The sequence below is a fragment of the Zeus faber genome (assembly GCF_960531495.2).
Source record: "Zeus faber genome assembly, chromosome: 13".
Lineage (NCBI taxonomy): Eukaryota > Metazoa > Chordata > Actinopteri > Zeiformes > Zeidae > Zeus > Zeus faber.
Window position 1 is genome coordinate 18,447,964 of NC_137198.1, and position 11,208 is coordinate 18,459,171.

Sequence of the window (11,208 nt, forward strand, 5' to 3'; positions counted from 1 at the left end):
GGATTAAAACCAACTGTCTGTGACAAAACTGCAGACGAGGGAGATGTAAGTATTTAAAAAATAATTGTGCTGTGTGTTTCTTTCAAAAAAGAATATGCACTAGGTTGACTGTTGTCAGACACTCCGTGCAGTGGACCGAACGCAGCGGCACAAATGAAACAAACTTTTAAATTAGGCCCTGTGGATCTCACATGAGTGCAGATTCAGCTAATTCATTGCTTATTTCTTGCCTCCAATTTGTTCAGAAACAGATTTGGGTGGACTGCTAAGGTGACGGGCTCGCAGATCCGGGTCAAACAGTTCCGGAGTGGGCGTGTGGAGCGGGGGCATTTTCATTTGAAGCGACGCACACAGAAACAGCGTGTCAGGAACACGACGGATTTAGAGGCATGTTAGAATGGCTAGAATGCATAATCTAAGTGGAATTTTCGGAAAGAACTTCAAAAACATGTTTAGGGGATCTCAGACACACATATTAACTGTGTACAAAAAGGACCGTTATACGTCCCCAGACCGCATTTCTATCCGGATGAAAGAAACAAAATATTCTAACTGTTACTAGACATGTACTGTAACATTTTGTAGTTTCTTAAGCACATTGTTTGACTGTTGGAATGTGTATGTGTGTGTGCGCTCGCGCGTGTGCGTGTGTGTGGCCGTGTTATATTTGAGTGTTATAGAAGAAAACTCTCTTCTTTGACTATTCATTTAGCCTTCAGCTTCATTTACAAATCCAGGCTGGAATACATTCTGTGTGGGCGGAACAAGAGCACGGCCACAACAATGACGGCGCAAGTCGTGTGAATAGATGTTTAGGTTTTGGTTTGCCGCCGCGTTGTATGTCATTAGTTCTTTCACATGTAAGCTTGCAGTAGTGTATATCAAGGGCAAGGTCTGGCGGTCTGCCCAAAAAAATAAAAAATGCAATCAATGCGGCAAGTTTGAAACTGTTTGACGCCATCGAAGATGCAATGAGATGTGTATGCTGGTTATATGGTTCAGATTTGAATTATCGGTGCAGCCAGGAAGGAAGGAAAGGGAAATACGGCGGTGAATTAAAAAAACGACGGCGTGCGACAACACGGTGACTGTCCCTTAATTAGATAAGTATTAGTAAAATAAATAATTGGTTAAATAAACCGACGCTGGTCAGAGCCTGGATACTAGGCATGTCTCAGGAACCTTGACTCTTCTCATGTTTCCTCAAACACATGGAGACCCAAGCGGAATGGAATTGATTTGAATGGAGTTGAGTTTAAACAACAAATATTTTCACACGCCAAACAAGTGCATATATAGGTACATTTACCTAGAGAATGTATTGCACCCTGTCAGGGGTAATTTAGCCATAATGACCCACTGGCTGTGCATTATCTCTTATGTATAGGCCGGGGTAGATAACCCTAGCCGTGCCAGTATTTAATTGATTAAGCATAACAATAAACCGCAATAAGATTGTTTATGTTGATGATAAAATCATATTAAAGAATCTTTACAAAATGGGTTTATTTCAAAAGGCCTTTCCAAAATAGGAGGTGCCTCCAAGTTCAAAGTGTATTATTTGTCAAGTGTACAGTACAACACAAGGTCATTCGGTACAATAAAATTCTTGGGGCATGACAGGCAACAACTGTGTAGTGGGCATAAAAAGATAAAATAACAAGGCAAATATAAGGAGGAAATATATATATTTTTTAATAAAATAAGAATATTAAAAAAAAAAAAAAAAAAAAAAAAGAGTAGGAGTCGATGTTACAAATACGGGCAAGAGGTCAGTGTACAGTGTATGTACATAAAATGAAAATAAGAAAAATAATCCTAAAACGGAAACTAAAGTAATTGGAACATTGTAGCAGTTCCAACAGAAATAGGTCAGTCTATTACACAAGATATGGATATAAATATAAAGTGAAGGAGTGCCGGTGGATATGTACATGTAGTTGTGGTGATGTACAATTAATTTACATAGGTGACAACAGATGTTGCAGGTTGAGGTTGTCAAAGCTGTTGGTGAGTCTGGTAGTCCGTGCCCGGATGCTCCGGTAACGTTTACCAGACGGCAGCAGCGTGAACAGTCCGTAGCCTGGGTGGCTGTAGTCCTTTATGATTTTCCGTGCTTTCCTAAGGCATCGTGTGCGGTTGATGCCTTGCACAGCTCCGCTGTCTTCAGCACCCTCTGGAGCGCCTTGTGATAGGCAGCGGAGCAGCTGCCGTACCAGGCGATGGTGCAGCCAGTGAGAACGCTCTCAGTGGTGCATCGGTAGAAGCTGGTGAGAGTCCTGACAGACATGCCAAACTTCTTGAGTCTCCTCAGGAAGAATTGGCGCTTTTGGGCAGTTTCTATTGCCGCGTCCGATTGCCTGGACCAGGAGAGGTCATCACTGATGGACACACCGAGGAACTTGAAGCAGGAGACTCTCTCTACATCAGCTCCGTCGATGTGGATGCACCCACTGTCGTTTCCTGTAGTCCACGATCATCTCTTTAGTCTTGCAGACGTTGAGAGAAAGGTTGTTATCCTGGCACCGTGTTGCCAAGACGCTGACCTCCTCTCTGTAGTAACTCATCGTTGTTGGAGATGAGACCTAGGATGGTGCCGGTAGATGGAAAATCCAGCCGGAGTAACGGCAGAGTCCGGCACCGTAGCATCCAGCCAGGTTTCTGTGAACGCCAGCACACAGCAGTTCGCAATGTCCCGCTGGAAAATAATCAATGCGTGTAGTTCGTCCATTTTATTGTCCAGGGATTGAACATTTGCCAGTAAAATGCTCGGTAGCGGCGGGTTGCAGTATCTCGTCCGAGATCTGCATAGAATTCCGGCACGTTTGCCTGTTCTCTCACGTTTGCCTGTTCTCTGCGATCCCTTTGTCGCAGGACAAAGGGATCGCAGCACGTACTGCGGTAAGTTGCGAAAAAGTCTGGTGGCGCTGTAATAACTTAACATGATAATTGAATTTAAACTACTCAGCCATAGTTATCCACGCCTGTATTATTGTATACGTATATGTTCAAGTTGTACAGTAATATCCCATCTATATTTATACTCACAGCCAATACTAGCAACCATAGAGCCACTTAGCCCCAGCCATGGCCTTTAAAAGGGGACCTATTATTCAAATCTCACTTTTTCAGTGCTTGTGCACATACATGTGGGTCTCTGATGGGACACACAAACTGTGAAATAACCCGTTCAGTTTCTTGTGAGCTTTCTATTTCAGAAAACATGTCCTAAAACAAGCCGTTCGGCCTTGCTGCCCTGATCGATGTCACCAAGGGAGCCATTCTAATTAGAACCGCCTTTCATCTGGGTATCTCAACAACAAACAAATCTTTTAAAAGATTTAAGTATTTAAAATATAAATTTTCTGTGTGTTTCTCTCTAAATAAAAAGCGGGTATGCATGAACGACTGCAGGCTGTGCCACGGGATCCCCCGTGCGTTTCTCGTTTCTCTCATGGACAAACGAAACCAATAAAAATGCTGTTTTTATTGTAGATTTATTTATTTATTTTATTTTATTTTTGGACGTTTAGGTGAAACAAAAAATCCCCGTGTCTGAGCGTCCTGGCGCGGTGTCCGTGTCTCCCACAAGCCTGGAACATGGCAACCAAAGCTGGAACAAACTTTTAAATGAGGCCTTGCACATCTAATATGAGTGAAGATTCAGCAACTGGATTGCTCCAGAAACACTGACGAGGAGAAATCAGTGAAAGATATGGAGTAAATAGAACAACACCCGGAAGCCAATGCTCAAACATCATTGGCTCACAGAACGCGGGGCCTCAGGAGGGTGGCTCCTCCCACAGAAAACAGTTTCCGTTTGGAACAGGATGGTTTAAAGGCATGGTAGAATGGCTAGAATGCATAATCTGGGTGGTATTTTCAGTAAAAACTTTTGTTTAAAAAAAAAAAATATATATATATATATATATATATATGTGTTCGGGACCTCAGAGACCTATATTGACTTGTACAAATAGGAGCATAATAGTTACCCTTTAATTTCATTTATCCTGTGCATTGAACCACATTTTGTATATTCCATGTATTTTTGTATATTTGTTTCTCTTTTTTCTTTTTCTAGACATTTAACTGATGGTAATTGTCTGTACCAATCTAACCTTTCCAAGACAAATTACTTGTAGATTCTGATTCTGAGGATATAACTGTAGCTTCACCGTCAGCTGGATCTCTGCAGTTGTTAAGTTATGTGAGGTTTCAAAAATGAGTCATTCTCGCCTGTTTTCTTGGTATTTGTGCGGTTGGGAATCATGGCTTTTAATGGGTTTTAATCGTCGGATCCTGGGTTGAACACTTAAGTGTGCTTCAGTGTAATTAAGCATTTTAATAGAAGCCCATGAGCAGAGCTGAACAGTGGATTTAATGCAGGCTCTGCCCAAACACACATCCAGATCATGCTTATTTCTGTAACAATCTTTAAACAATATCTCTATTTTGTAAAGCATTTTTGTCTCTCGATTGGTCTTTGGAATTGTCAATAAAAAAGGAAGAGAGGTAGATGAAAGCAAGTGGCACAGTTAAACACAACCATCAACAATAATGTGGTTTCAGTGGGAGATTTGAATATTGGATGTTTGTGTAATATATTCCCGCTCGCCGGCCCGAAACCAAGGCTCTCAAGTGCGCCCCTTCCATTCTCCCCCACAGCACTTTTATTTATTTATTTTTATCAGAGAATGATTTAAAGCAAGGTCATTTTGATCCTCTGCATCAATAGGCCTCAATTAAATATTCATTCATTCTGATGTGGCCTCTTCGGCAGCTTCTTTGGGTATGTGTGTTAAAGAGACAAAAGGCTGTGCTTTTCAATACGCAGGCTTGGACTCTTTCGAAGACACCGCACACACATACAAAGAGTTAAACAAGCTTTTTTTTTTTTCTTTTCTTTTCTCTCCTTTTTTTTTCTGTTTTACAGTGACGCTCAAGTGTTATTTGTACAATGCTTACTTTGGTTAATGGGTTTGTGTTTAAGGGTTTTGTCCTTGTGATGCTGAAACAAATAATTAAGTCAGCGTGCCGCGCTTGATCACACTGCATCGTTGTGTGATTAAACCGCATGTAACCCTGTTTTCTAGTAAATGCCATTTGTTATCTCTTATGTGGCTGACAATTTAGTAGTAAATTAACAGCTACACCCGAGTCTGCTGACACAATTTTCAACGGTTCCTAGTTATCTTGAAATATAGGGGCAAATAAAAAAAAACATATTCCGCTGAATGAGTAAATAATTATTTTACTGAATCTGTTTTACACAACTCGCAAATTTCCACGCGGCCATTAATAATAAACTGTTATTTAAGCTTAGTTTAAAGCTCTCCCTACACTGTACCCCTGTTCTGTTGAAGGCTGCTGTTTCCAACAGCCTGTCAACAACATGTCAACAATATATAACCATTCCATAACTAAGATCAAAGTGAAATTATATATATCTTAATCATTTACAACTTTATAGAAGATACCTGTTTGAATGTGAAGTGAAAGTAGAGTAACAGCAAAGTAATGGAAACACCACTAAAAAAATGAAATTTAACTTTGAAGTAACTGGAAAATAATAATACATGAAGCTGCTATGGGGAGTTGTGTTAGGATCATTGCATATTAGCAAGGGTTAGGGTTCACAATTAGCACCTGAATTTTCAGGTGGACACAGGTCCAAAGAGGACAAATACGTAGTCTACACCGGAAGTGCAGGTGCATCAGCCACAAAGACTGCAGAGTTATTGTAATATGTCAAGAGGAAAGACCTTAAAGACTGTAGCGCAGAAGCCAAACATGGACAAACTGCACCGGCAAAGCGGTTCAGTGGTTGCAAGTCGAAGCTGAGTAACAGATAGTTAGGCTGATAGTAGATGAGTGCCACAAAAGTAAATGATCACAAAACTTAATCAGATAATCTTCCTCTCTAACCCGGTCAAAAACTACAGTTTATGAGCTCCACAAAACAGGGATTTATGGCAGAGCTGCATTTCTGCATATACTGCTTTTTTCCAAGGCCAACGCACAAAGACACAGAAACCTGGTGTGTCGAGCACAAAACCAGCGAAACCTGAGCGATGGAAAAAGGTGAGATGGTCTGAGTCATTCACCATTTCATCTTCATCACGGCAGGTTTGGCTTTGGAGAATATTAAGGTATGCCTTGAACCCTCAGTGTATGTCGGAGGTTAGGGTATGGCATGTGGGAGTGATTGTATAATGGCCAAGGACTTATAGTGCAAACAGGATGTTCCCATACTGTTCACACAGCACTAAATAAAATAAATCAAGAGTGGATCCATGAACACCGGGATGCAGTAAACAGCCCAGTCTCATGGCTTCCCCAGTCACCTGATTGGAACACCTTGAACCTCTAGGGAAGGTCTTGAAGCAATTGGCACAAGGTAGATTTTCCACATCCTTCAACCCTGAAGAACGGCGTGATATCCCGCTATTGACTGCTTGTGTAACAGCATTCCAAAAAGCAGCTGTTCTGAAGCCTCCTTGGTCGGTCCTTGAAATTAATACTTTTCTAGGTTTTTCCACGAGTTTGCCCACGCCCTGGAGGTCATTTGAGAGAAGTAGGTGAAAAAATAATGATGGAAGACAACACAGTGGTTACGTTTGGAGCAGAGTACAAACAGAAGAAAAATGCGTTGAAATTGTCAAATGGGTTCTTTTTGTTTTTGCTCGAGCCATGCACTGATCAGCTGCTTTCACCTCTGAGTTGGTGCTATTAGCGAATCTGCATGGTTGACTCAAAATCCCAGGGTGGAATTTTACCTCATGAACCTCAATTTTCCACCTCTGTTCAATGCTAAATGCCTGTTATACTCCTACGCAGGCCGAGATCGGAATACAGTAAGTAGTAAAATGTCCAAACTATGGCCAGTTTTATGCAGTCGGAAATTTAAGGCAAGGAGCAACAACGGACTTCACCTCATTAGCTCGATCTGCTAAACTGCTAACAATAACCATAGGTCTGTGCTAGCCATTTTAAGTAACAAATATGACAAAAGGTACATTACATGGTGCCATGCCATTGTTCCAAAGGCCAATTATTCCGAAACCCTAAAAGTCTGAAAAATGTCACATTGGACATGGACGACACCCTAACCCTAACCATCTCTAACCTTAAACCTAAACGTAACCATCTCTAACCTTAAACCTAAATGTAACCTTCTGTAACATTATACTTAAACTTAACTGTGGGAGTCTCTACCCACAGGTACAGTTTAGGGAGGGAGACGGAGGTTGTTTCTCAATACCAAGTACGCAAAGACCGGACTTGCGGACTTGGTAGTTCAGACTTGGCAAGTTCGACTCGGGAGTACAGACTCCTCTCTGCCATTGCCATTACCACCGCTTGGTGCAAAATGCATTCTGGGATACTTGGCTGTCCCAGGTCCACACAAGTCACCACCGATGCATCCTCGATAAAATGGGCGGAGCAAGTCCACATCCGGGCATTTGGACACAAGAACGCAGATTTAGAAAAGCCTGGAGTCTTTCTGCCAGCGGGGCGCCGAAATGGCATGGGTTTTTATTGCAACAAAATGGCTCGCTGGTCAAAAAAGTAGAAAATATACAATAATAATAGCGCCGCTTCGGCACTGATTTGTCGGAACAGCTGTGCGGCCGCGGGAAGGACACCGCGCTGCCGTCTTCAGCCACGGCTTAAACACGCTACTTGGTCCGCCACATACACACATCCGATCAACACCCTTTTGAATTAAATCAGACAAGGGGCTAGTTAGCGCCGAAAGGTCGGCTACAAACTTCCCATAATAGCCAGCCAGCCCTAAGAGCTGCTTCACCTCCTTCTTGGTCTTAGGTCTTGGCGTGTTTGTGACCGCAGCTGTTTTATCAAGCTGGGGTCGAACCAGGCCTTCACCCCTGTGATACCCCAGATATGGAACCTCCCTCTGCCCCACAGCACACTTCTTTTGGTTGCCAGTGAGCCCTGCCAAGGGACTCAAGCACTACGCCCACATGCTGCATATGCCCCTCCCAGGTGTCACTGTGAGTCACAACATCCTCTTGGTTGGCCACGGCATATGCTACAAAAGCTGCGAAAGTGGTACATCCCGAATGGAGTGGAGAACAATGACTTTTCCTTGGACATAGGAGACAAGGGAATCTGTCAGTAGCCCTTGGCTATATCCAGTGTCGTGAAAAAACAAGCTGCACCTAACAAGCTGCCACATCTGTGCCCTGGCCTGGAGAAAGATGGTCACTGCGGTACAATCGGCCGCCTTTGGAATCTTCGGCTACAATGTATCCCGCTCAATGACTGCTGTGATCCATTCTTTTAAGAGGTTCAGATGATAAATCTGCGCCCCCTGCCTGCCTGTCAGACCACTCAACCTCATAATCACCCTTTCCAACCCGCCATGTGACCACAAAAGGCCCTTGCCACTTTGCGAGCAATTTAGAGCTGGAAAATAGAAAGCAACACTAACACCTTGTCTCTCGGTGCGAATTATCTGAGCCGAGCCCCGCTGTCGTATAAGTGGCAATGACGTTCCGTAACTTTGCTCTCAGGTCTACATACTGTATCTCATTCTTACTGTTGCTAGGCCTTTCCTCACAGTTTTATTTAATTAGGTCTAGCAGCCCCCCAAGGTCTCCTGCTGAAAATGAGCTCAAAGGGAGAAAATCCCTTGGAGGCCTGGGGAACCTCCCACCTCCCAAACAACAGGAGGTCAACCACTTGTCCAAATCACGACTTTTGTCGTGAACGAAACTTCAGAATAATGTTTTTTCAGTGTTTTATTAAAGTGCTCCACCAGGCCGTCGGTCTGGGGATAGTAAACGCTGGCACAAATTTAGCAGACGTCCAGTTATTTGTAAAGTTCCCAAAGTGTGCGTGAGATAAAGGAAGTGCCCTGGTCTGTCAGGATTTCCTTCGGAATCCCGACTCGTGAGACGACCCGAAACACGGCCTGCGCCACATTTTTGGCCGTAATAATGTGCAGGGGCACTGCTTCGGGGTATCAGGTTGCACAATCCAGTAGGACCAATACAAAACGATACCTACGAGCACTGCGATCCAACGGCCTGATGAGGACCATACCGAGTCTTACAAACAGGACAAGACTAGTGGGAGGGGCCTCAGCGACGCTCGTAGCGTAGCCGGAGGGTTGACCAATTGGCAGTTGGGACACACAGCACACCACTTGCGTATATCTGCCCCAAATGCCCAGCCAATAGAAGCGGGCCATTATCCGCTGCAGTGTTTTATTGTGTCCGAGGCCATTGGGTTACGGTGAGCCGCATGGGAAAGCATTTCCCGGCAGCTCTTCGGCACAAACAACTGGGTGATTTCCTCACCAGACTGAGTGTCACAGCTCACTCTATACAAACTGTCCCTAATCAGTAACAAATACGGGTGGGTGAGTGCGGCGTCTGGGTGCCCCAACGTCCCATCGATTTTAACTACCAGCTCAAAGGCCACGCGTTGGGTATCGTCTCACGACTGCCCCCGTGGAAAATGGTCCATGGGGAAGGCCAATGGGACTGGGGAAGATCTGACTTGGGATTGCGCCCACCAACGACCCCTACGAACACTCACATCTCCCTACTGACCATGAGCACACCATGAGCTTTGCTGGCAGCAGCGGATCCTCCCTGTCATCACAGGAGCTGGCACCGGAGGAAGTCACACTCTTCCTCCAGCTGCACAACTGATGCACAACTGCAGCCAGCGGAACAACTCAGGGGTGTCTTTCATCCGGCGCCCTTCCCCTCCCAAGTCCCTGTTCTGGTGTCACTGGTGGCACCTGAACAAACCCACAATCCCACTTGGGTTTCCGGAATCTCTCTGGCAGTGAGGCGCCGACATGGAGTGGGTTTTTATTGCAATAATAACCAAAAAGCTTCAAAAGGGCCAAAAAGGTTCATAATAAACCATTACGATGGCGACAATCAGTCAGGAGCAGGAGGAATGATGTTTCCGTAGCTCCTGGTAGGCTGATGAGCCCCATGCGCCGATCCCCCTCTGTAAGACAGACTAATATTAAGAAAGCTTCCTGTCCTCAATCGGACCAATCGCTGCCGCTCGGGCGCTGATTCAACCGAGTCGGGACAGCTGTGCTACCACGCCACCTTGGTTCGCCACATTAACCATCTCCAGCTGTAAGCCATCTCTAAGCTCATACCTAAACTTAACCATCTCCAAGCTCATACCTAAACTTAGCCATTTCTACCCCAACATTTTTCGGACTAATGGGCTTTTGGAAAAATGGGCCATCGGAACAATGGGCAGTCCCCCATTACATTTCCTTTGCTGTCCATGAGAACAAGCTGGCTTTGATGATGTCTTCCAAACCTTTGGGGTCCAGAGACTTTAAACAATAAAGTCCACCATCATTTGGAGTCACATGCACCCACAGGGCGACCCAATCCAAATTATAAACAGTCCACGATTAAACGCATTAGAGCACAGTGACTTCGGCTTCTTCTTCTGGCTTTTGCTTGACAATTTAAATATAAACACAAGGTTCTCGGTTGTCGGCGCTAGCTCTCTGGCGGCCTCTTGACATTCCTCTGAGCTTTCAAGGACAGTTCAACACCAAGCCATCCACAATGTCCTATTTGAAGATGCTTAGATATGTCATTTTTGCTTTCAGAAGTGCTGTTTTCAACCACGTTAGCCAAGTGCACTTCAGTAAACAGGGAAGTGTCCGTTCAAGTTTTTTGCTCAGGCAAAAAAAGAAAATGCTATTTTTTGAGGTCAAATAGAATAGCCCAGGTCAACCAGTTAGACAATCTACTTTTTGATGGTTAATTTTGATAGCTTTACTGGAGCTCCTCTTTGTGCTGCAATGTGTCCCTACAGCTCAGGCAGATACCTGGACTTGAGCTCATTAATAAGATTAGATTGTGCATACTGGTGTGGAGTGCCGGCTTTAAGGCCGTTCGCTTAAGGAATCTTTAGAAATGTAGAGATAAAACATAATTCAGATGGATCTTTATTCAATTGAAACATAGCCTAAGCATATATTCTAAGCGAGGAACACTGCAGGAACAGTGGTCTTGAACCCCCTCAACTTACGTATACGCCGCGGCGTCCGAGACCCCGCGTCTGGGTTTTGTGCCGCCTCCATCGCCTTCCCTCCTCGCCCTTCCTCCTTTCTACTTTTTTTTCTATCTTTCCTTTTAGATTATTTAATTTCTGCGCTTGTATACCCTGGTTCATCTCCACCCATTT